Consider the following 26,208-nt stretch of genomic DNA (forward strand, 5'->3'; position numbering starts at 1 on the left):
CTTGGCCAATCCCCCATAGTCAGTAAGAGCCTGGTGATAGCTGCGACGGACACCAGCGGTGGGGGCGAATAACATCGCCAACGAAAACACCTTTTGAAGTGAGCTTATAACAGCATTCGCTGTAAAATTATTTACCACTCTTTAATGGCGTTGTGCTCACTTTGAATTATTGTAGCTACAATCCTCCCAGGTTTCTTCGTCCTTGTTTTTTAATGTGATAAAGCCGGGGTCAGCTGTAGAACCATCACCATGAAGTGCCACCAGGAACGCTGGAAGCGCTTCATTGCTGCGGAAGGTAACTACTTCAAAGGTGACAATGTTTCAATGCAGATAAATAAAAAGTTTCTTGGGAACAGACTCAGTCTCGAAACTTTTTGATACCACCTTGCATATAGTATCCTTTAGCATACTCATAGTTCGTCAGGATGATGTTGAAGTTAGCCATTTTTATAGAATTTATTGTATTGCCATTTGAACAGCACACAATGGTTCTCAAGGAAAAGAAATGGGTGGTCGTGATATTAACGCTAGGGGCCATCGGCACGCTGCAGCTTGCAGTAAGCGGGTTTTCATATGTGGTAACGCGAGTTTCGCACGTGTCAATGTGAGTTCTGACAGGCGGTAGGTACTGCAGAAGAGACAATCTACTACCGAGAAATAGAGCTCGTAGGCGGAGAAAGGGACGACCATAGGCTCATTACAAATTACAAACACAGGCCACGTTTGTGTAGGCGTGCCTGAACGTTCACTTTTTGAAAGCGGTATATCTTGAACTGCTGAAAGACTCTCCAGCCCTTGTCCAGGCTCTAGATATCCGTCGGTTTTTCAATTAGATTCTGGCCTATTTTCTCCTTGACAACATAATCGGACAACCGCATAAAATCTAACCCTGAGTAGCTTCACGGAGGTCACAGGCTCCTCCTTCGACAGCAAGGAACATTTTTTACACCAAATTTGCCTGGCGCAGGTACGTAATAAAAAACAAGAACGCTGAACAGATTACTGGCCCAGTTACCTTACATGTACATACATATATACATACATACATACATACATACATACATACATACATACATACATACATACATACATACATACATACATACATACATACATACATACATACATACATACATACATACATACATACATACATACATAGCGTAGAAATTAGATGCAGACATTTGCGTCCGAAAATAGATAGGATTACAGTCACACTGCACTCATAACAAAATAGGATCGCTTCATAAGCCCCCATTTACTTGCACAACCCTATCGTTGCATTCAACTTTTTCTGCATGGCTTCAACTTGTTCTCGTTAGGCAATTGTTCGCGCTGCAAGAAATGCTTCATGTGGTGTCGCGTCGTTATTTAATATATGAGCCACGCTGTCCGTCCGAACCATCTTTGCCTGCTGCTCAATACCGTAAACGTGTAAACACGCGCATACGTGTGAACGAATCTACGGTCCACGACAAAAGTTTACAAAGTCAGGGATGTGAGCTAAACAGCATTGAAATTCCGAGCCTTTTGCAACCCTAGTCAGTAAAGCCATCGCATAGGATGTTGTCCGCATAAGCTACCACAGGCTGAAAATCCGAATACTAGGCTACATATACATTTATATATATATATATATATTTTCAGATGCCGATGTTAGCGAAAATTTAGTGCCGACTGTAACAGTGACGAAGGCGTCACCGACCGCCAACCAGCGTTATCACTCGGTTTCTCCTAATTTTGTTTTTCAGGCTGTACAGGCACACGGTGTAACGACAATCTTGACACCGGATGTGGCATTCGCTCAGATAGAGAAAGAGGGAAAGTGCTGCCCAGCTGTGTCGATGCCGCAAACGGATGCCTGCGAAGAGTAAGCAGGGTCCCAATATCTGGAATATTTAGAGTAACTGGGAACTGTGTTTTTGTGTGTTGCTGTCGTGCTGCGTAATAATGGAAGAGCTTCTGAAGAATGAAAATTCCTTCACCGCCGATGTCACAAATCAATTTCTCAAAAAATTTAAAAGATGCATAATTTAGTTAATAAAAAATTCATCGACGATTACGATACTGCGAAATTTGAGCGCACCTCTATACGTGTTTTCATTTGCCGATTCATTGGCTGGCGCGGACAATGTTTCTCATGCGGCGCGTTTCAAAAGCAGCGAAGTGCGGTGCGACTGTCTTGTCAATTTGGAGAGCTGCCGGCGACAGACCTACATGCGCTACTCTGGCGCCATATCGTAGCCACTGTCCCCACACTACGCTTTTCTTCGCTTGCTTTCTCAACGCCCTCCTCCGCCTTCCACCTCGCGGTTCCGCTGCGCCCTCGTCTCCGCTTTCCTCCTCGCGTCTTTCATCCCCCGGTGTGCTCCGCGTATGATCTTATCTTTCGTGGTGCTCGTTGACTCGATTACGCCGAGCTACGACGCCGAGACACGCAGGCACTCGCCGCAGGAACGAGCGCCTAAGAGCTGCGCTCTAGAAAAGTTCACCGGGACTATCAATAACTAACAGGGCTGGAATAAAGCTTGCAGTATTTCTGCCCACTCCATGGTCGTACCATTGCTCAGGCTACCACATTCATGGTCAACGTCATGGCAGAGGCTGTTTGATAGTATGAACTGTGTGTAAATGTAAGAGCACATACATTATGTGGTCCTCTTTTTAACGTGTCTAAGTTATCAAATAAATGTATTCCATGCCACATGATCCGAACACAAGTCCCTTGCAGCTCAACACATCCCATGCACTTCAGCCTCTAATCTCCATAACGCAACTGCAGAGAATTCGCTAACCGTGATCCCTCCTAATGGTCCCCATTATTTCCATTCAAACAAAGCCAGAAAACTGCCCGGAGAGGTAGAAAAGTGACAACGGCGTTTTCCTGCCGAGCAAGAGGTCGCGGGTTTGACACTGCCACGGCAGCCATCTTTTCATAGAAGGAAAGGCAGCAATGCTCATTTAGTTAGATTTAGGGGCACGTTAATGAAAACCGATTGGTCAACTACAAAGCCGTGGTTCCCTGCTGCGGCGTTTCTCATAATGAGGTCATCGTTATCACACGTAAAAATTCAAATCTATTTTTTTAAAGGCCAGAAACCATTTAATGCAATGTATCGTGCACGATCGAAGACCTCAGAGCCATGTGTTTAAAATGATTCACATTATTTACATTCATACTGTCACGTTGCAGTGACTCTGAAGAAGCCAGCATTGACAAAAGCGTGAATTAAGCACCTAACTCCTTATTGACGGGCAGATCTTGTTCCCAGTAAAACAAGCAACCTTCAAAGCACAACTCCTGCAGCAAGAGCAAATAAATATGATAGTCTCAATATGATACCACAGGTGAAGCGCCGTACGATATTTACACACTACTCAGAATACTTTCCAGCGTAGTCGCTTGTACTCGCGTACGTCCGATAATGTGCAAAACTACTCGCGTCGGGCATGTATCTAATTTCACAAAAACACTTTTTTTCCCTTACATTCGGCGACAATATTCACAAAATTTCGAGTGAAGTAGGAGCGCTTTGCGCCGAGTATGTGACTTGGTAGGAACGGTTAGCCAGTGAAAAAATAACCACCGGCCGAAAGAAAAACACCGTACGCGTGATGATGTGCTGTAATGCTGACCCCATATTGAAAGTGACTCCTTTTAGTTCGTGATGTCCCGCCAGGGACTTCGCGGCTGTGTGGCCTTTGGCGACGTCCTTCGGGTGTTGTGTTGTGTCATTCACATGTTGTGTTGCGTCAATCAGGTGTTGCGTGCCTGTTCGTTGTACTACAGCTGCAAAACATTAAGGGTATGCATGCGAAACATTCATTAGAGCACGTGGGGAACTTCGTCTATAGCTTACTACGTTGCACTAAGAAAATCACTGCGGGCACCTGCCAGCAATAAGAAAGGTGCCTGTACAACGAAGTGATCAGCAGTGGTTGAACAATGGATTTGACTCAAGCGAAGGTTCTGACAAGGGAAATTTGTCGCCCTCCTCGATAAGCTAGGTCACAGCCTATTAAGACAGTCATTATTATTATCGAATACTTTGTATCGATCTTAGAATAAAACAGAATAATGTGTTTTCATCAGAGATGTAAAAACTTAAGTGCACGCAAGGTTTGTCCGCAAACAAGAATATTCTTTACTTTGCACTGATTTCGTTACCTCATAACTGTACTGACTTCACTTTATTCTGAGGGAGAATTATGCAGGCGTTAGGAACCGTCTATACAAAATTGCTATCTTCACACAAAAACCACACATAAGAGAGCGAGGAAGCAGTCATTGCTTGTTACACAGGTTTACAGAAATATTCAGTGAATGTTAGCGTAATGGTAAGTGCAGGGTTAGTAGAGGTTTTTGTTGTAGAAAGTGCATGATACAAGTTCTGCCGAAACATCACAGGCACCAGCAGTTTCGAGCATAAAAACTTCAATTCTTGCGTGAGTACTCATATGCTCTCGCAGTGTCCTGCATTATGGGATACGACACTCACCAGCGAACAGGACTGGGACGAGGCCATCTCAAGTACCGAACTCAGCATCCAGTCCGCGGCCGTCCAGAGCGCCCGTGAAAGAGCGGAGAGGCTTGGCCTACCTATTACGACATGGGAGCAGCCAGCGGCGAGTCGGGGACCCCAACGGGTCTCTGCCGGCTTGTCCCTCAGGACCTCAATAGAGTTCTTTGTCTGTCTGTCTCTCTTGCGTGAGTACCATAATTATAGTTATACGAAAGGGCATTATTTATTACACAGTGAGGCACAGTTGAAACTTTAACATGAACCATAATCGGGACAAGTACTCGCATACCTTGTTCTCGTCAGTGATCTAACTTTCTGGCAGCAACCTGATGTTCAGCCATGAAATGCCTGATGAAAGCAGTCGCAATGAAACGTGCAGCTTTACCTGCCTAGTGATCACAAGCTGTGCACTGTTTTCAGTTTCCGTCGCGACGATAAAACTGGCTACAGACCGAGCCAAGTGTGCACGGTCTAATGGGTGCAGCATCGGACTTCATGTCCTGACAGAACCATGTTCGAAACAAACTGCTAGGCAAGCTTGACTCACTCAATGCGCCACGCTGGGTATGTTCGGCTCTTCAAGGAACATCTGTGACGCCAACTTGAGTCACTGGCTATGTGGCACTGGATATGTGCCGCTCTTCAGTGAACGTCTTTGACACCAACTTGGGTCACTCGGGATGTACCACTGTGTACGTGCCGCTCTTCAATTGACGAATCTCGCTCGAAATCGAGTAACTGCGTGTGAGTCACTGGGTACGGACAGTCTCTTCGATGACAAAAAAAAATACTTTAAAATTTCTCCGGTGCTTGGCGATATGAAACCCGCGTCACATACAATATGCCCAGAGAGTCACGCCTGAATATATAGTGAGACAGGCCCCCAGTGTGCACATAGTGTGCACATCGTGGCGAAAGGGCTAAAGAGCACGCCAAAGAATGCTTACGCATTAAAAACCAAGAGCACCTAAGCCCTACTCATGGATTGTAAATGCGAAAGCGTGAATATCCAATCGAATGCCGCTGAGCGGTCCTTCGAGGTAGGAACTCCTCGCGGGCACGTTAAGACGCTTGGATACATAGCATAAAGCCGGTGCACTTCTATCTGTCACGCCATGCTACCTTGCCAGACTGGCCCATAATTTATTGGGAACGCTCCTGAGTAAGCTAGGGTCATTTGGCATCTCCGCTGTCGTGACAGTGGGCTTGGCAATAGAACTTTCGGCCAGCGTAGCATGACTTCATAAAGCAGAGCGCTCAGGCCTGCTAGCTATGGCTTGGCGCGTTTTGATCCAGCGAGAGCGAGGGTGACGTGGCGTCGGGGCGAAGCCCTCTCCCCTAACGCAACACTTGGCGCGCTATTGCTGCAGTATGTGTTCCCCCTTTCGCCAGGTCTGCTCTGTCCAGGGGCGCTCGTGACGCGGCATCGCAGCCAACAGAAACTTATGTTGCGTTTTTCTCTTGTGCAGACGACATGCGGCGGCTTTTGCGCTCAGTGGGCCGTTCGATTCTTCCGCATGAAAAAAAAAAACCTGTGCTCTCATCACATACTCTTAAACTCTATCTGCTCCTTTTGCACGACAGGCGGCACGTGCCAGTAGGCGTGTGTCACTCTAAAATGACAGAAAGGAAACCTTTAAATGTCTCCAATGCTGGCCGAAATCGAAACCACGTCGCACGGTTTCGTCAAAGGCAGCAGCCCAACGTTTCAGCAGGCTACCCCACAAATGCAGTGGGTATAGGCCGCTTTTCAATGGACGCCTTTCATGTCAACGCTTTAGTGAGCTGCTCCATGAACGTTCCCGGTATGTGCCGCTCTTTAAAGAACCTCTCGCCAACTTGGGTTACCGAGTATGTGCCATTGAGTAGACGGTGAGGGAAGAATTATCTGCGTTCGAAACTACCGGCGCGGCACGCTTGTCGCCTCGGCTGCCACGCGCGGTCTTCGCGGCAGTGCCACTGAATAGCGGAGCATGTCCAGCAAGAAACGCCATAGCGGAGCCCGGTTGCTACATTCTCAGGCGCCGTACATTTCAGGGGTCACGCACAACCTTCGCGGTGTCAGTGCTAGATCGCGCCGAGTGTTCTTGGGGAAGCACGGAAGAGGAGTCCCGCTTCACTACGTGGATGGATGGATGGAATAATTTTAATGAAAGGTCCTGCGAGCTACAGGACGCAAGGTCCCCTAGAGCGGGCTACTCCCACGTTGGGACCGGGAGTTGTAACTCGCTGGCCGCATCGTGGGCTCGCTGGACGGCCCAGAGCTGCTCCGCCGGGTCCGTGCTGCGTAATGCTTCTTGTAGCCTGGCGGAGTCTTGATCCTTGTTTGCGTGGGTCCGACCACAGGGCCAGAGTTAGTGATGTACGTCTAGTGTGCTATGGCAATTTTCGCAATATGATGTTTTTTATAGGTCAGGCATGTAGTGATGTCTGTTCCGCGTGGGGTACGTGTTTGTTTGAAACATTCTGAACGTGAGGGCTTGAGGCCTTGAGCTTATTGTGAGGTGTGCTGTATATTATGCGGTCTAGATAAAAAAAAGTGCTTTGTTATCTCGTTATATGTGGAAGAAGGGTCCCGATTCTCGCTGGGATGGTCACGACCAGAATAGGTGGCGTCGCGGAGGGTTAGGTCTCGCGCGCTCCTGTGAGCCATCTCATTGAGATTGCGAGGGGCGTCCTCGATATCTCCGAGGTGTGCCGGGAACCAGCAGATGGTGTGACGCTGCAGCGGTGCGGATCTATTGATTAACTGTAGTGCTTGGCTTGCAACTGCTCCTTTCTGAAAGGCTTTGACGGTCGGGCGTGAATCGCTGTAGACGTGGGTGGTGGTCGGGCCTGTGAGCGCGAGTGCGATGGCGACCTGTTCTGCTATCTCGGACTTGTGGGTCTTGACTGTGAGAGCGTTTCTGACTTGACCTTGCCTATTGATCGTGGTGGCAACGAAGGACTTCCTGGTCGGGTACTGTGCCGCGTCAACGAGACAGGCTCGGATCTTCTTATCACGTATTTCGCGCAGGATGTACGATCCGCGTGCCAGCCTTCTGGGTTGATGGTGCGAGGGGTTCATGTTCGGTGGGAGTGGGCGAACCGTGTAGGTGTTGCGTGTGTCCGTCGGAACGCTTTGATATAGATTCTCCATTACTGTGGTTTGGCTAGGATTTCTCTGCCTGGTTTGGTTCGAGAGAGTCTTGTCCATTGAGCCCGTTCTTGAGCTTCGGCGATTTCTTCAAGTGCGCTTGAAGAACCCCCAGTTGCAGCAGGAGTTCTGTCTCGGTGTTCTTGGGGATTCCCAGCACTAGTTTGACTAGGTTCCTCAGTTGTACATTGAGTTTGTCCTTCTCCGCTACCTTCCATCTGTGCATGGCCGCCTCGTAGGTGAAGTGACATAGCGTAAAGGCGTGTGTTTGCTTGAGGAGATTTTCTTCCTTAAGGCCGTGTTGTCTGTTTGCTACGCGTCGTATGAGATTCAAGGCATTATTCGACTTTGTCACGATCTTCTCCACTGTCGCGGCGTTAGAGGCGTTGCTCTCAATGAGCATCCCAAGGACTCTGGTTTTGCTGACGTGTGGAATGGTTCCTCCGTCTTTTGTTCTGAGAGTAATGGAGTGTGTGTCTCTGATTTCGTTCTTTAGCTTGGGACAGCTTCTAGATGATTTGTAGACGAGGAGCGCCGACTTCGCAGGCGAACATCGCAGGCCGGTGGGAGCGAGGTATACCTCGATCGCGTCGATCGCTTGCTGCAGAGCGCTTTCAAATGATCCCAGGCTACCTCCGGGGACCCAGAGCGTTACGTCATCTGCGTATATCGTGTATTTGACGTTCTCGATTTGATCCAGCTTCTTGCCTAGGCCGGCTAGCGCAAGGTTAAAAAGCGTCGGAGAGATGACAGAACCTTGCGGTGTGCCCTTGCCGCCGAGTTTGTATTTCTGGGACTTGATTTCCCCTAGACGGAGGATGGCCGTTATGTCGCTCAGGAACGATTTTGTATAAGCGTAGAGTCTTGTGCCGAGGTCTAGGTTGGAGATCGTGTAGAGTATGTAGTCATGTGATAAATTATCGAATGCCTTTTCGAGGTCTAGCCCTAGGATTACTCTCGCGTCTCTCGTGTATCCGTCAATGATCTCATGCTTGAGGAGCTTCATGGCGTCTTGGGTGGATAGCCTGGGTCTAAAGCCGATCATTGCTGCGGGGTAGATATCTTTTTCTTCGAGATGCTTCGAGAGTCTGTTTAGGACCGCGTGCTTGGCTACCTTACCGACGCAAGACGTCAGCGAGATAGGTCTGAGGTTATGGATGTTGGGCGCCTTGCCAGACTTTGGGATGAGCAGGATGAGGGCCGTTTTCCAGTCTTCGGGTAGTGCTCCGGTTCACCAGATTTTGTTGATTTCCTCTGTGAGGGTTTCGATTGAGGTTTTGTCGATGTCCTAAGTGCCTTGTTAGTTACGCCGTCCGGCCCCGGCGCTGATTTGCTGTTTAGGTTCTGAAGCGCCGTGCGTACCTCTTTGGTTGAGAAGTCCCGACCTAGCTCTGGGTTGGCTTTGCCGCGATATGCTTCGGCGGTCGTGCTTCCAGCATTTTTGGCCAGCGGGAGGTACTTGTCGGCGAGACGGTCAATGAGCTCATTTTCCGTGGTAATTTTGAGTTCCTCGTGCATGATCCTGTTCAGCGTACGACCCTGGTCCGCTTTGGTTCTGGTACTGTCTAAAAGATGTTTGAGCAGGTGTCACGTCGTCCCGCTGTTGATGGGGTCGTCCGCGGCGTTGCACACCTCGTTCAATTGCTGGTTAGATAGTTGCGTGCAATATTCTGCAATCAACCGGTTGAGGGAAGAAATTCTTTTCCGCAGCCGTCGATTGTGTCTTTGTTCTTTCCATCTCCTGTTGAGCGATTGTTTGGCTTCGATCGTGCGAGCCAGTCGGCTGTCCATGCTTTGAACGGGGAGATCTGTCTCTATTTCCTTCGTGGCCGCCTTAATGTCGGCCTTTAGTGCTTCATACATCCCTCGTCTTCATGGTTGCAATACGTTGTGTCGATGGCGGCAAAACATTGTCTGGCGATATTGATTCAGTGCTACCCCGTTACCGCCGACGGTCATCGTAAGATGCGTTCGCCGCAATTTTTCCCTATATTTGACTCACTGCTAAACAACGCGTTTATATTATTATTCGTTTACTTGTAGGCATATGTTCTTGTAAATTAGTACTACAATGAAAAATATTTCTACCATAATATTTTCATGATCACTTTTGCTAATGCGCTCTAAGAAAAGTTTACACCCTTTTCAGTGTACATTTGCCACACAACGATAAGCGTCATCAGTGTTGCCCGCATTTCCTTTCTTGAAAACGCTGCGCTCGTTACTTTCCTGTCGGGAATACTATGTCATGCTGATAATGCGCATGCCGTTCGTTACTGGAAAGTACCGGGCTCGCCGCATTAAAGAAAGCAAATGCGGACAAGAGAGATGACGATTTTTGTTCTGTGGCAAATATACACCCCAAAGCGTGCGACTGTTTTTAGAGTGTATCAGCCCGTCAACAGCGCCTTTTTCTTCCTCTTCTATTGGCGCTTTTTCGCCAATGCGCCGTTGGGGGAATGTGTCATTGTCTGGTATTATTATCATCATGAGCTTTTGCACTTGAAAGAAGAAGATCTACCTTGGACAAGCATAGGTTGTGTTCTATTGCTGTGCTTCAAATAGTGGTGAAGCATTTTTCAGGAATGGTGGGCGCCATAACTTCAGACCAAGAACCGAACCCGGCGAAGATGTCGTCGTCCCTAGCACGGCGTCAGGATTCGCCTCACGGGTTATCCAGCCCAGAGTATGGACCATGCAGCCCAGCATCCGATGCGCGAAGCCCAGCATCCGATGCGCGAAGCCCAGCATCGGGTTTGTTAAGCACAGCGACCGACCTACCCTGTAAGCTGTCTAACTTCGGGACCCCGGACACACTGGAAGCCCTTCAGGACAGCGTTTACCTCATCCTGGACCATGGCCCGTACCAGCGCCGCATCCTATACTGCGGTATGCTGTGCGTTATCGTGGTGTTGATGCAAGAGCTGGCGCTACGCCTCATCGGCCAGCCTGTGGACCACTGGTGCCGGCCTCCCCCGGAGTACGGCCACCTCTCTGCAAACCAGTGGCGCAACCAGTCCATTCCCGTCGAGGCTGACGGCAGTTTCAGTGCGTGCACGGTGTACGATCCACCTGCACAGGTAAGTACCGAATCCTCGTAGCGTGGCTCGACCGATGGACGCATTAGTGCCTTTTTTTAGTGCGTTAGCATTATTTGGGCACCTCAGGTACTTTTCGAGGGCTATCTGTCTATGTTCGTATGTTTATTTGCATGCATGCTTGTTTCTAACCGTTTCTGCACCTACCTGAGTCACTGGGTATTTAGTGCCCGTACGGATAGCGCATCGGGCTGTTGCACAGAGGTAACGGGGTTCGAAACCAACCATGCGACCCATATGGGTCACGGAGTATGTGGCAGTGCGTGCATGCGTGCCGCTCTTCAACGAACCTCCTTAACGCGAACTTAAGTCACCGTAGGAGCGGAACTTGGTAGGTACCGCTGTTCGAAGGAAATCTTTGACGCCGACTTGGAATACTGGGTATGTGCCCCTCGGTTTGTGCTGGTCTCCATTGAGCCTCTTCGATGCCAAGTCGGGTCGCTTGGTATGTGCCAGTAGTTGTGTGCCGCTCTTCAGTGACCGCTTTCGACTTGAACTATATGTATGCCACTGGCAATGTGCATCACTGGGAATGTGCCGCTGCACACTGACATAAAAGATTACTTAAACGGACACTAAAGGCAAATACTAAGTTGACGTGGGCTCTTAAAATACCATTCCAGAAACCTCGCAGTGCTAATTTCGTGTCAAGAAAAGACTGTGTTTACGAGAAAACTGCGTCGGAGGCGGCCGCATACCTCTAGCGCATTTCAAGTTGCCCGCCCCCGAGCGGGGGAGTGGTGACGTTGCATACATCATCACCGCCTTCTGCCTCCGTCGGTTAGTAAAACGCCTCCCGACAAATGGCGCTACGGTTTCTTGCTCAAAACGAAAACGCGAGGCCACGGAGAAACCGAGCCAAGACAAAGCGTTGTATTCGCCGCTGCAGCTGCTCTGCGTCAAGTGGCATCACATTGGCTTGGAATTTTCTGCTACTTGCAGTTTGAGCTAGTTTTGCGAGCCAGAAAAACCAGAGTAGCACTACGCAATCACGAAACTACTGAAACGCGACAGAGCGGGAGGGACAAAGTGGAGAAAACGAAGCCTTTCGACTGCCACGTCGTCGTCAAGGATAACGCCAATGAGTTCTCTCTTTTTATAAAAATGAAATAGAATTGGAGAAGTAGCATTTTCTTTCGTTTTATGCTGCAATACAATTATGTTTCTTTATTACGAGTGGTTGAGTACTAGTAACGGAACTATATTGAGGAGCGCCTTCGTCATCGGACTAGTTCTTGAATGTCCCTCGGTAGTCTCTAATCGTGTGGTGAATTTACCTGAATTTCTCGATTGCTAACGCTGTGTTCACGATAATATTGGCGCCTTAGACAGTCTCGAGCACTAATTTCTCACTTTAGCGTGACTTAATATTTGCCTTTAGTGTCCCTTGTAGTTTGTCCGCTGCTGAGCGGCATCAAACCAACGTCTAAAGGTTTCATCAATAATATCAACTCGACGCGTTACCAGGCTGCGTCCCAAGCGCACTGGGTATGTGCTGCTTTTCAATTAACGCATTTCCCTTATTCCGCTTTTTGCCTCCCTTGATTATTCAAGAAAGTGTTTACGCGCAAGCGTACATGTCTGTGAAATCGGCGATACTGTTTGTCGCCGCGAGGGAAGCGAGCACCAGAAGAGGAAGGCGCCTGAAAGCGGAAAAAAATCGTACGGAAACGCTACGAACATGCACAGCGAGCACCACGGCTACGGTACCGCGGCGTAGCAGCAGAAACCGAAAGGGCGCGAACGTGGTCGATGACCCTACATTGACTAGGGCAATTAGGGTACTTCGATGCGTGAACCCCCCTCCGCCACCGTGCAGGGTGGAGACAACCGTGTCTGCTACAAGGAGCGTGGTCTGCTACGGCGTCCGCCATTATGATGCCCACCCCGTAAGCAGCCAATGGGCGTTGCGCAACCTCATGTAAAGTTTGTTGTGATAAAACGTGTGCTGCTTGAATGATATGGCGAGAACACCAAATTTTCGCTTCGGTAGCGTGACGTCCTCAGATTTATGTTCTGTAATGTTTATTTTTAAAGAGGAATTACCGACTGGACTAGCTGGCAGCAGAAAACTACCGTCCACGCAAGCCGCGTGAGGACCTTAAGAGAACCTCTCGTTGGACTAGTTGGTAACTTCATTTTGGTTAAAGACGCGAAACACACAGACACGAGTCCCGTCGCATTTCGTTGTGATTGTGTGTGTTTCGTGCCTCGAACAAAAGTGTAAAGACCGCTTGGCTGAGAGATGAATCTGACTAACGAACCGCGTGCCCTCATGAGACAAAAGGAACGCTGTCATCGCACACCCTACTTTCAAATCTTGTTTTCGAATAATTTATCAGCTAGCCCATTTACGTACTGAATTCTGGAAGGCGGAGTAGAAGGCAATTATCTTGATTGTGCAGTAATCACACTGCGGTTGAAAGGAGGCCCTGTGTAAGTGACATTCTATCACTGTTGAATGGTTGTTTCCGAAATCACGGAAACTGTAGTGACGGTGGCACTTATTCGTTTGAGGCTACGTTACTTGCATTGTATGCTAGTATTTAAGCGCGATAGGTAATTTGGGATAGCTTATCAATTATTGGTGCACTTTAGGTATGAAGCAGGTTGCAAAGACAACTACTCACTTTTCTACTTTTCCCTTATAGTCCTACTCAATACTGGCGCTGAACCTCTGCACTGCTCACATTTGAGAAATTTTTTACGTCGGACATTTCAGCCAATATCACATTCACGGCCCTTCGTGATCTCGCGATATGGGCTGTGACGGAGCCGTGGTGGAGGACATCGGAAATTTCGTCCACCTGAGGTTTTAATAACGTGCGCCGATATCGCACTAGTACACGGCACCGTGTGTTTAACCTCTGTCGAAACTCAGCCGCCGCGGCTGGGTCGCACCTGCGTCCTCAGGGTTAACAGTCGAGCGCAATAACCACCGACCCAATACATCCGGGGCGCTTTTATTGTTTCATTGTAGTTCCATGCGTAATTTACATTTTCTTTTGTGTGGGATATCGCACACTGGTACTACGAAATGAACCATTTCTGGCACATTTTTATACTTAGCTTGAGTATTAGTGGCGAGAATTCGGAGTGGTGCCTTCACGCGAGTGACGTCACAGGCAGGACACCGCTCGCTCCCGCTCGCTTGAATGTCGCGTGCGCTCGTTCCCTACGTGTACGCTTGGGGTACGGGTGGCTCGAGCCGTACTTATTGAAGGATGTGCCGGCTTCTTTCTGCTGCCATGCCTGGAACCACAGTTTCTTCTTCAAAAGCGTGTCAGTTCAAAAATCTGTGGCTTGGATATCGCAAGCTATGTAGCGTTCAAGGGGGCTACTGGTTTTGCAGAGCATACATGTGCCGTGTCTGTCCATAAATTTTGCGTAAAAGAAATGTCTGCAAATTCAACACGCCAAGTTGTGTATGATGCTTCGAAAAACAGTTAAAATTCCCTTAGTGCTTAGCCATGAGAGAGATTGTATTTTACATGGAAAAAAATCTTGGCATTTGGTGTCAACATGTTATCCGTGTTAGAAAGACACTGCCCAGCGAAGCTCTTATCAGGATTGTTATTACTCAGGTGAGTTGTTCTGGTCAAATTTGGCCCCTTTGTTAATGCGTTAAAGAAAGAGTTAGGCGCGCATTTCGTATGAAAAAGTTTGCTGCTACATTCACCGCTCTCTATAACACGCTTCCATAAAACGAATTGCTCATGCCTGCTAACACGGCGGCTCGTCATGTAGAGTGTTTACATAGTTAATTCACAAGTACCATAGTAGCAATCACCTGAAAGAAACGTTTCGTGGTCAAGATTGTGAGCCAATCAATTGCAAGCGATGAATTGATTCATGGTGGTCCTCAATAGCCTTTATCGTCTATATGGCACACCCCTCACGCAACCGTAGCAACAGGCTATCGTTATGAGGAGGCACGCATTGTTCGCGAAACCCATCAGTTCACTAGAACTTCGAATTGAAACCATAAAGCAGTTTTTACAGTGCCAGTTGCTGTGCCTAAAGTATACTCGAGATAATATACAGCGCAGCTTAGGCTGCCTAGAAAAGTAAAATTCAAGCACCTTCTGTCTCACCATGTCCCGATCCAGCGTTGTTTAATTATAGAAACGGAGAACTATTCGTTTCGTCAGTACATAAAAGAGAACCTCGTAAACATTCATAAGACACCACAAGCCTTACATATTTCACTTGATTTCTGACCCACCATCGCGGAATTATATGTTCAATATGTCCGATACTAATAATGACTGACGCTTGGGCTTCTTTCTGGCTGCAGCTATACGGTCCAAATGGCGTATTTCACTAAAAAATTAGGGCGAGCAGCCTGTGTCAATTCGCCAAGCAGATTCATGTATATTCCTCAAGCAACAAGCACAGGCAAATTGCTCAATTGAGTTGAACGTGTAGCACGGTAAAGGGAATATATATTGGTACGTTCCTTTTCGTATTAGGCCAACAGCTGTAAGCCTCCATTAGCGTTAATTAAAATTTTCGCCACTTAAAATAAACACGTGAAGAACCACCTAATCTTGAGAAGCAGACAAAGAAGCAAATGCTGCTGGTAGTATCTAAACCGTTGTGCTATAAGTCCTCGTGTTACTGCCCAGCGTTTCTGTGAAGAAATGCATAAATTCGATATTATACCATGAACTACTCGTTGTGAGCAAACCTGTTTTAGCCGACTAAAATCAAAGTAACTGTTGTAGAAGTCGTACATAGCCCGCCTTTGTGACATACTTGTTCCACCGCTGCAGGTATTGTGTCATAACTGGATTCTTATGTGCTATGTTTTTTTTTGTTTTTTTTTTTTTGCGGTTGTCTCTTCGCGCATGAAGAACCTGGAATGGGCTGGTCTGCCCTCCTTCAGCTTTCACTGTAGCGTTGCCTTTGAGAACTGTATTGTCGTCTAAAAAATAAGCTTTTTGAATAAATTTTCGAGAACGAACACGTCGTAAAAACATATTTGAGACGACCGCTATAAGTATACAAGCAGATGGAACGAAGGCGAACAATCGAAAACACTGTAGAAACCGCCCGGACACGGCCCGGACACCACCCGAACTGCAGCAGACGACAGGCGCGAGTCCGTGCCCTGACGTCACGCGAGCGGCATTCGCAGCGCCCCTGTAGTTTGTTCTCGGGGCTGATATAGTACATACTTCCATTTCTCGTTGCAAATTATTTTGTGGCAGTATTCGGTTCAGCAAAGTGTTTCCATAGTTATTCTGAATTTTGTTTTAATTTCTTTAACCTTACTGTAAATATGCAGATGAGGTAAGAAAAATTGAATACATATCAGATTACTTGGAGCTTTACATATGGTTTCTATAGCATTATAGCATGATTATCAGGCAGTCGTAACTATGAAACCCTGTTTAGCATGTTTTCTGCAAGAACGTAATCTAAACTGGTACTTGTTGGAAAGCGGTCACCAATGTCGCTAAAATGAATCACCCACGCGGCTTCTCACTCATGAGAAAGCAAATTGCATTCAAGAGATAGTGATTTCCGATGTTATAGCTTGTTTATTTGGTCCGGAACTTTAAAAGGCTTCAAAGAGAGCAAGCACTACAACTCACTGAAAATTAACTGCAGTGCATGTCTTGCTTCCATGCCTACTGATTCTCGCGTATCAAGCTGGCGCAGGTGAATGCGTAGCCTTAGACCCAAATAACGTAATCCTCCTTACCTATGTAAGGAAACTTTCATTGCTGTGAGGCCACCTTACGTCACTCTGAACGCTTCCTTACTAAGGGGCCCTCGGTGAAGTCTTGCTTGGTACTTCCGCAGCCTAAGGTTGCTCCGAAGCCACCTTTATGCGTTCTTGTGCTGCTCCTGGCCCTGAATGAGCGATTCAGCTCACTTGTGGCCCACGTAATGTCTGCTCGCGCATGCGCGCTGTCGCCCGCCTGCGGAGAAGCGCTAGCACTACTCCAGGGGTCAGCGTCGGTTTCGGTCGCACGTTCGGCACGAGTGGCGTCTCGCAACGCTGGTGTGCTAGTGTTGCTGGAACGTATCAAATTTTGCACGCGGTGGTCGCTCGCGTTGAGTATGAGAGACGAGCGTCGCTCCTGTTCGAGCTCACGTGCCTTAGCATCGCTCCAGAGGAAAGACCCGAATGCCGACTTATTCGACAAGGATCAATCCCCTCGTCTAGTACATTATCCGAAGATACTGGCCCAATTCTGTTGTGATCGAACCAAGGTACAGTGACTTTTTGTGCTTTTGTCATCGACCTGGCAGGGCGCCCAGCTAGCCCTAACGGGTGGGAGAATAGGCCTACCGTCAAGTACGCCAAAGGCTGGCACTCCTGCAGCAGCAATGGCCCCAAAATTTGTCACCGACGCAACGCAGCATTCCGGAGATACGCAGCACGTTGCAACGCACATTTTGCGTCTGCCAAATGGCCTTTTCCTACCTCAGTGGACCCGACGAACGCTTCACGCCGCACCAAGCGTCTCAGCGGCCCTTAGCGCTGGAGAGGCTCGTGCCGCTACAGTAGATATAAAAAAAGAAAGACATTGGCTATAATCTGAGGCAGGTGCAGTGGTGGCGTTGAGGTAGAACACCCGCCTCGCGTGCAAGAGGTCCGTGGTTCGAATCGCGGTGCCGCGCAATTTTCCACCGGATTAAAAAAAGAAGAAAAGAAATCCGCGTGTTGATAAAATTGCGTAAAGAGGCCTGGAGTGTGGCCTGATCCCCGTGACCAGAACCGACAACGCACTCCCTCACCAGAGCAGGATTGGCCACCCTGGTGCAGTACTTGGCCACAATCTTCTATATGAATACAACAATCAAACCCCGGCCCCTCAGTCCCCAGCAGCTGCGAAGCAACTGACCACGGCGGCGGTCAGACCTGCGACGCTGCAGAGGGTGCTAAGAATCCCTGGCTCCGGACAGGCCGCCATTGGAATATGAACCTGGCAACGTTTAACGCTAGAACGTTATCTAGTGAGGCGAGTCTAGTAGTGCTATTGGAGGAATTAGAGGGCACTAAATGGAATATAATAGGGCTCAGTGAAGTTAGGAGGCCAAAAGATGCATATACAGTGCTAAAAAGCGGGCACGTCCTGTGCTACCGGGGCTTAGCGGAGAGACGAGAACTAGGAGTCGGATTCGTGATTAATAAGAACATAGCTGGTAACATACAGGAATTCTATAGCATTAACGAGAGGGTGGCAGGTCTTGTTGTGAAACTGTGTGAACTGTGTGACGCACAAATTGAAGGTAGTACAAGTCTACGCCCCTACATCCAGTCATAATGACCAGGAAGTCGAAAGCATTTATGAAGACGTGGAATCGGCGATGGGTAAAGTCAAAACAAAATACAGTATACTGATGGGCGACTTCAATGACAAGGTAGGCAAGAAGCAGGCTGGAGACAAGGCAGTGTGGGAATATGGCATAGGCGCTAGGAATAGCAGGGGAGTGTTATTAGTAGAGTTTGCGGAACAGAATAATATGCGGATAATGAATACCGTCTTCTGCAAGCGAGATCGCCGAAAGTGCACGTGGAGGAGCCAGAATGGCGAGACTAGAAATAAAATAGCCCTCATTCTCTGCGCTAACCCTGGCATCATACAAGATGCGGAGGTGCCCAGCAAGGTGCGCTGCAGTGACCATAGGATGGTAAGAACTCGAACTAGCCTAGACCTGAGGAGGGAACGGAAGAAACTGGTACATAAGTAGCCGATCAATGAGTTAGCGGTAAGAGGGAAAATAGAGGAATTCCAGATCAAGCTACAGAACAGGTATTCGGCTTTAACTCAGGAAGAGGACCTTAGTGTTGAAGCAATGAACGACAATCTTGTGGGCATCATCAAGGAGTGTGCAATAGAAGTCGGTGGTAACTCCGTTAGATAGGATACCAGTAAGCTATCGCAGGAGACGAAAGATCTGATCAAGAAACGCCAATGTATGAAAGCCTCTAACCCTACAGCTAGAATAGAACTGGCAGAACTTTCGAAGTTAATCAACAAGCGTAAGACAGCTGACATAAGGAAGTACAATATGGATAGAATTGAACATGCTCTCAGGAACGGAGGAAGCCTAAAAGCAGTGAAGAAGAAACTAGTAATTGGCAAGAATCGTATGTATGCGTTAAGAGACAAAGCCGGCAATATCATTAATAATATGGATGAGATAGTTCAAGTGGCTGAGGAGTCCTATGGAGATTTATGCAACACCAGTGGCACCCACGACGATAATGGAAGAGAAAATAGTCTAGAGGAATTCGAAATCCCACAGGTAACGCCGGAAGAAGTAAAGAAAGCCTTGGGAGCTATGCAAAGGGGGAAGGCAGCTGGGGAGGATCAGGTAACAGCAGATTTGTTGAAGGATGGTGGGCAGATTGTTCTAGAGAAACTGGCCACCCTGTATACGCAATGCCTCATGACTTCGAGCGTACCGGAATCTTGGAAAAACGCTAACATAATCCTAATCCATAAGAAAGGGGACGCCAAAGACTTGAAAAATTATAGACCGATCAGTTTACTGTCCGTTGCCTACAAAGTATTTACTAAGGTAATTGCAAATAGAATCAGGAACACCTTCGACTTCCGTCAGCAAAAGGACTAGGCCGGATTCCGTAAAGGCTACTCAACAATAGACCATATTCGCACTATCAATCAGGTGATAGAAAAATGTGCTGAATATAACCAACCTTTATATATAGCTTTCGTTGATTACGAGAAAGCGTTTGATTCAGTCGAAAACTCAGCAGTCCTGGAGGTATTGCGGAATCAGGGTGTAGACGAACCGTATGTAAAAATACTGAAATATATCTATAGTGGCTCCACAGCCACCGTAGTCCTCCATAAAGAAAGCAACAAAATTCCCATAAAGAAATGCGTCAGGCAGGGAGATACGATCTCTCCGATGCTATTCACAGCGTGTTTACAGGAGGTATTCAGTAACCTGGATTGGGAAGAATTGGGGATAAGAGTTAATGGAGAATACCTTAGTAACTTGCGTCCGATTCGCTGATAATATTGCCTTGCTTAGTAACTCAGGGGACCAACTGGAATCCATGCTCACTGACCTGGAGAGGCAAAGCCGAAGGGTGGGTCTAAAAATTAATCTGCAGAAAACTAAAGTAATGTTTAACAGTCTCGGAAGGGAACAGCAGTTTACAATAGGTAGTGAGGCACTGGAAGTTGTAAGGGAATACATCTACTTAGGACAGGTAGTGACTGCGGATCCGGTTCATGAGACTGAAATAATCAGAAGAATAAGAATGGGCTGGGGTGCGTTTGGCAAGCATTCTCAGATCATGAACAGCAGGTTGCCATTATCCTTCAAGAGAAAAGTTTATAACAGCTGTGTCTTACCAGTACTCACGTACGGGGTAGAAACCTGGAGGCTTACGAAAAGGGTTCTACTTAAATTGAGGACGACGCAACAAGCTATGGAAAGAAGAATGATAGGTGCGACGTTAAGGGATAAGAAAAGAGCAGATTGGGTGAGGGAACAAACGCGAGTTAATGTCATCTTAGTTGAAATGAAGAAAAAGAAATGGGCGTGGGCAGGACACGTAATGAGGAGGGAAGATAACCGATGGTCATTAAGAGTTACGGAATGGATTCCAAGGGAAGGAAAGCGTAGCAGAGGGCGGCAGAAAGTTAGGTGGGCGGATGAGATTAAGAAGTTTGCAGGGGCAACATGGCCACAATTAGTACATGACCGGGGTAGTCGGAGAAGTATGGGAGAGGTCTTTGCCCTGCAGTGGGCATAACCAGGCTGATGATGATGGTGATAATCTGAGAAAGCTAAAATAATGTCATCATGCTTTAAGCTAAAAGGAACGCAGATTTCAATATTAGAGGACTTTTCTAAAAGGATTCGTAACTTGCGCGGTAGACTGTGGCGTTCTGCAACTGTGGAAAAGGCCAATGGAGCAAAGGTTTCACTTGTTTTTGATAAATTGAAAATAGATGACAAGGTTTACATCTGGGACCAGCTTTTGAACCGCCGAGTGGGCATCACACGATCTGATGCGCAGACGCAGCGTGATTCCGGTCAGGTATTGCAAGCAAAGTTCTCCGAGTTGTTTCGCTCAATGCGCGCAGCGTCGTAAATAAATCCGCTTCACTCGAAGATGTAATCTCCTGTTATCATGCACATGTCACAGTAATTACTGAAACATGGTTACATGCTCATGTACAGGATTCGGAAGTCGTACCTTCTACTTATAAGCTTATCCGTAAAGACAGAGTCACGAGGTGGTGGAGTAGCTATCGCCATTAAAAATAATATTGTATTCACACTAATAGATGGCATCAATAACCATGAAAGCATATGGTGCAAACCTAAATTCCGGGGCAACAGTATACTTCTAGGCGGTGTGTACCGATCCCCAAAACGCGCCACCGGAATATTTGGAAGCCATGCACGACTACCTTGCAGATAATACGAATTCGCGGTGGAACATTATAATAACGGGATACTTTAATCTGCCGGGTATAGACTGGTCTAATTTTTCTCACGATGGCAAAGATTCTAAAAGTGCTCATGCATTGCTCACGACTACATTCAACTTTTCTTTACGACAACTAGTTTCCGACGATACCAGGGTCAATAATTCATCATCTTCACTCCTTGATTTAGCACTTGTTTGCAGCTCACTTGAATGCTGAACGGTTAGTGTTGAAGACGGCATATCGCACCATAAGTTGCTGGCTCTGTCAAGTCCGATTGCAGGGAGACGTTGTTTTACTAAGCCTGCTGGTACTTTCGTGAGAGATTACACACACGCCGACGATATCGCTGTTTTAAACTATTTGGAATCACGTTTGGCTAACTTCAAGAAAATCAGTGATGTTAATAAAATGTGGTCATACTTTAGAGAAACTCTTCTCTTTTGCGAGCAAGAATATGTACCGCTAAAAAAGAAACGCACAAATAGGGAATACCCGTTGTTCACTCGAGAAATGATTCATTTAAAACGTAAGATTAAGCGACGACGTAAACGCGGTAATACAAATGACTTTTCAAGCCTTATTTTTAACCTCCGGGAGCAAGCAAGATCGGCGATTGAACGTTTTTTTTCAGTCACTTTGCAGTCATTTATGAACAAAGAACCCCAGAAGTTCTGGCGCTATCTATCAATGGATAAACGGTGTATATCAAAGATAAAAGTTCTGGGAGAAAGTATTGTTGACTCGACTCATTTCTAACAAATTTATTGCATTTTTGCAATCCGTGTTCACGCTTACACTTTCGCATGCACTGTTACCATCATATGGCTATGATAGCCCTATGCCCGAGGTAGAGATAACTGAGGACGGGGTTCTTGCCCTCTTGCATAGGCTAGATGTGAAGAAATCACCTGGTCTTCACCAACTATCCAATACCTTTTTGAGTAGATATGCTGTATGGGTGGCCAAGTATTTACATCATATTTTCGTTATATCTTTAAGCACTGCAGTCATTCCTGATGATTGGCGCTCGGCAAAAACCATTCCGGTGCATAAATCTGGCTCTCCTCTTGAAACTAACTACAGGCCCGTGTATTTACCTAGCACATGTTGTAAAATGTTCGAACACATTATCTTTAAGGCCATTCCTACTTACTTAGAAAATAATAAATTGTTTCTCCGCAACAGCATGGCTTTAGACCTGGTTTATCCACTGTAACCCAACTTGCTGAAATAACTGATGAATTAATTGGTACACTCAATATAAAAGGCCAAACAGACGCTATTTTTTGGATTTTTCAAAGGCGTTTGATGTTGTTCCTCATAAAGATTTATTAACAAAACTAAAGGCAATTGGCATTGAACAGAAAGTAGTGGCATGGATTGAATCTTAAGAGATAAAAAGCAGTGTGTTGCTATAAATGGGAGTGTCTCCGAGATTTGCATGTGTACTCGGGTGTTCCGCAGGGCTCGGTCCTCGGGCCTATCCTTTTCTTGGTATATATTAATGATATTCACCTTTGCGTCGAACCACCAATCCAGATTAGACTATTTGCAGACGACTGTGTTGTATACACAGCCATAAATTACCAAGATGACCAAATTAAATTGAACAATTCTTTACACTCCATTGATGCATGGTGCGCAATGTGGGGCTTAAGAATAAACACTTCCAAAACAGCTTCCATTACGTTTCGCAATATAAGAAGCCTCTTGCCTTTACTTACACTTTAGGTAACGTTACCATCACAAGAACTGACAAAGTTAAATATTTAGGCATCACACTTACCAATAATTTCAATTGGGGACCGCATGTTGAAAATGTCTGTCGGGGTGCACTACAGAAAGTGTCGTTTTTGAAAAGGAAACTGCGTAATACCCCTCCTGCAGTAAAACTAAATGCATACAAAGCGCTAATACGGCCAGAATTGGAGTGTGCATCGGTTATTTGGAGCCCTTGCCAACAATACTTGATTAACAAAATCGAAAGAGTACAGAATTTAGCTTTGCGTTTTATTTATTCTGTTTACTCCCGTCACTCTAGTGTCAGCAATTTACGTAATAGGGCCAACCTAGAAAAACTTGAGCAGCGCAGGATAATATCTAGATTAACATTTATTTGCCAACTTTATCACGAGAACTTTAAGCTATCAGGGGAACGATATCTTCAGGATACTTTCAAACGATCAGAAAGAACGCACCACAGTAAAACTATTAGACAGCCAGTCAGCCACATCAATGCTCACAAGTTATCTTTATTTCCTCGCGCAATTTGTTATTGGAATACATTATCTCAGGAGGCAGGGAACTCCGCCTCGTTGTAATCATTTGTTCAATGTATTAGTAATATCAACTTTTGTTGAAATTCGAGTCCAAGTGGTGTACACTCTGAGTTGATAATATTGCCTTGTTCGAGCATTCATTTTTCATCCATGTCCAGTATATTGCCATGTTTTTTCTTTCACTTTTGTATGTATTATATCTTGGCAATTATGTCAAGTGATTAGTTTAAATTTTACTTCTCTTGTTTGTATTTTTATTATCTACTCCTGCATGGGCCCGAGAAGGGCCTACAGTATCTTTAAATAAAACAAAATAACCAGTGATGACCCCTCGGCGGCAGCAAAGCTCCAGCGCATTAACGAAACCGCTCTTCATGGCAAAACTTACCCTCTCCACATTTATATCACATCGCCCCAGAACTGGTGGAGGTGTGTTTCACAACGTGGAATTGAACACCGCCACCGAAGAACTGATGCGTGGACTCCGAGCCCCAAATTATGAAATTATTGCGTCTCGTATGATAGGTAAAACAGCCATTGCAATTATAACTTTCAAGGGCTCGCATGTACCTCGCCAGGTCATCTTCGGTCATCTGCGCCAGGTCATCTGCGTCCCTCACCCACCCAAGGCGCAATTTCCCTCAACATGCTTTTCTATAGGCCACTGATCACACGTTTGTCGCCACGATGAAAAGCAAAGGTGCAGAACATGTCGAAAATCTATCCGGGATCCTGTACACGATCATGACAGCAAACCAGGCTGCCCTAACTGTGGCAACGACCACAAGGCCGATGGCCCAACTTGTGAAGTGCGACGAGCAGCTGATAATGCAGTCAGAGAGGCGGCTTACCTGAAGCGTCTGCAACAACAAAAGGATGACAAGCAAATGAAAACAGTCACCATCGCAAGCCGAAGCCCAAGCCCAAAACACAACACCAACAAGACATCGAGAGACAGAAGTAGCTCCAGAAGCCGTCAACAGTCCACGGGCTGCAGCCGATCGAGAGGCTGCTGCCGATGCAGGGGCCGCAGCCAATCTAGGGGCAGCAGCCATTCCAGCGGCCGCGGCCACTTCGGGAGCCATAGCCAGTTCGAGAGCCAAAGCCTGTCCGGCAGCCGTCACCAGTCCGGGAGCCGCGGCTAGTTCAGGGACCGCAGCCGGCCAGGAGGTAGCAGCCAGTCTCCAGATCACAACTTTTCCCGAGGCCAACAGAGCGAACAACTCGCAAAACCCGGCGGTCACTCGGCACCTCCCCTTCCCTCCCCGTGACCTATGCATCTAACGTTCAAACACGAGCTCAAGAAGCAGACAAGCAGCGCTCAGCTTAAAGCTATTCTTGCCATCGACCTCAAGGAGGCTTTTCACTATGTTAAACCCAATGCTATGCTGCAAGAGTTCGAAGCTACTGGCAGCGGAACCAAGCTTTCTAATTATATCACGGACTTCTTACAGAATCGACGTACCCGCTACGAGTAGTCGATATGATCCCACAACAGTATCCCACTCCGCAGAGAGGTATCCCGCAGGGTTCAGTGATCTTGCCCATACTCTTTAATCTTGCCATTTGCGTAGTCCATAGAGCGCTACCAGACATCCCCGACATCAACTATGCGACCTGCACAGATGATACCACTATCTGGATCAACACGAATTCGCCAGGACACATCTAAGAAACTCTCCAACAGGCTATGAACAGGGTGCATGAGGCTGCTCAAACTATTGGCCTTAGATGTGCGCCGAAACAATCTGAGTTGCTACTGGTCCATCACGAAAGACGGCGACCGCCCACCATACAAATTGTAATCGAAGGCATGGCGATTTCCCAACCAAAATGTATTAAGATTCTCGGTCTCCATATCCAGAAAGATGGAGGTCCCACTGCTACGGTGCAGCACTTGCTCAAGCAAAGAGAATAAGTCCTGCACATGATGCGTAGGGTCTCCAACCGAGCCAATGGAGTGAAAGAGGCGGATATGCAACAACTAGGAAACGCACTAATTATGTCGCGCGTGCGCTATCACCTGCCGTACACCAATCTCCGTCAGCAAGATATCAATCGCCTTGATGCGCTCATCCGGAAGGTGACAAAGTTTAGTGCCAGCACTCAGCTCCTCCTTGACATCGGTTGCCATAACACGGTGGCGGAACTAGTCAGTATTCATCGTCATTGCCAAGAACTGCGTTTGCAGCGCACGTGTCAAGGCACGCACATCCTTTATAGCATCGGTCATCATCCAGAAGCTGCGCCTTTTGTGGACACGCGCCCAGTGCCCCCGAAACAACGCGAACTCCTAACCATAGCTCCACTGCCATGCCACATGAATCAAGAACGAGGCAAGGACAGGCGAGGCCAGCGTGTTGCCTACTTCAACAGGTAAACGGCAAGACACCCTGACGGCATATATTTCTATGTTGATGTTAGCGTTGGTGCACAGGGCTCCGCCATAGCAGTCTCAAATAACGACCTCCAAACAGAACATACGGAGGTACTCCCAGAGACAGACCCGACCTCATCGGAGCTGACAGCCATTGCAATCGCGATCAAACACATGCCCCCTAGCAACTCAGTCTACCCAAGAACCATATTTCCCGACTTCACAGCGGCTTGCAAGAAATTGTTGCAGAACGATCTCTCGTCCCACATTTCGACACTTATTCGAGAGCGCCTTCGGGGTCATGTAGAAATCCTCTGGATACCTGGTCATGACGGGCTGCCGGCAAATGAAAAACC

Source organism: Dermacentor andersoni, chromosome 3 (assembly GCF_023375885.2).
Source record: "Dermacentor andersoni chromosome 3, qqDerAnde1_hic_scaffold, whole genome shotgun sequence".
NCBI lineage: Eukaryota > Metazoa > Arthropoda > Arachnida > Ixodida > Ixodidae > Dermacentor > Dermacentor andersoni.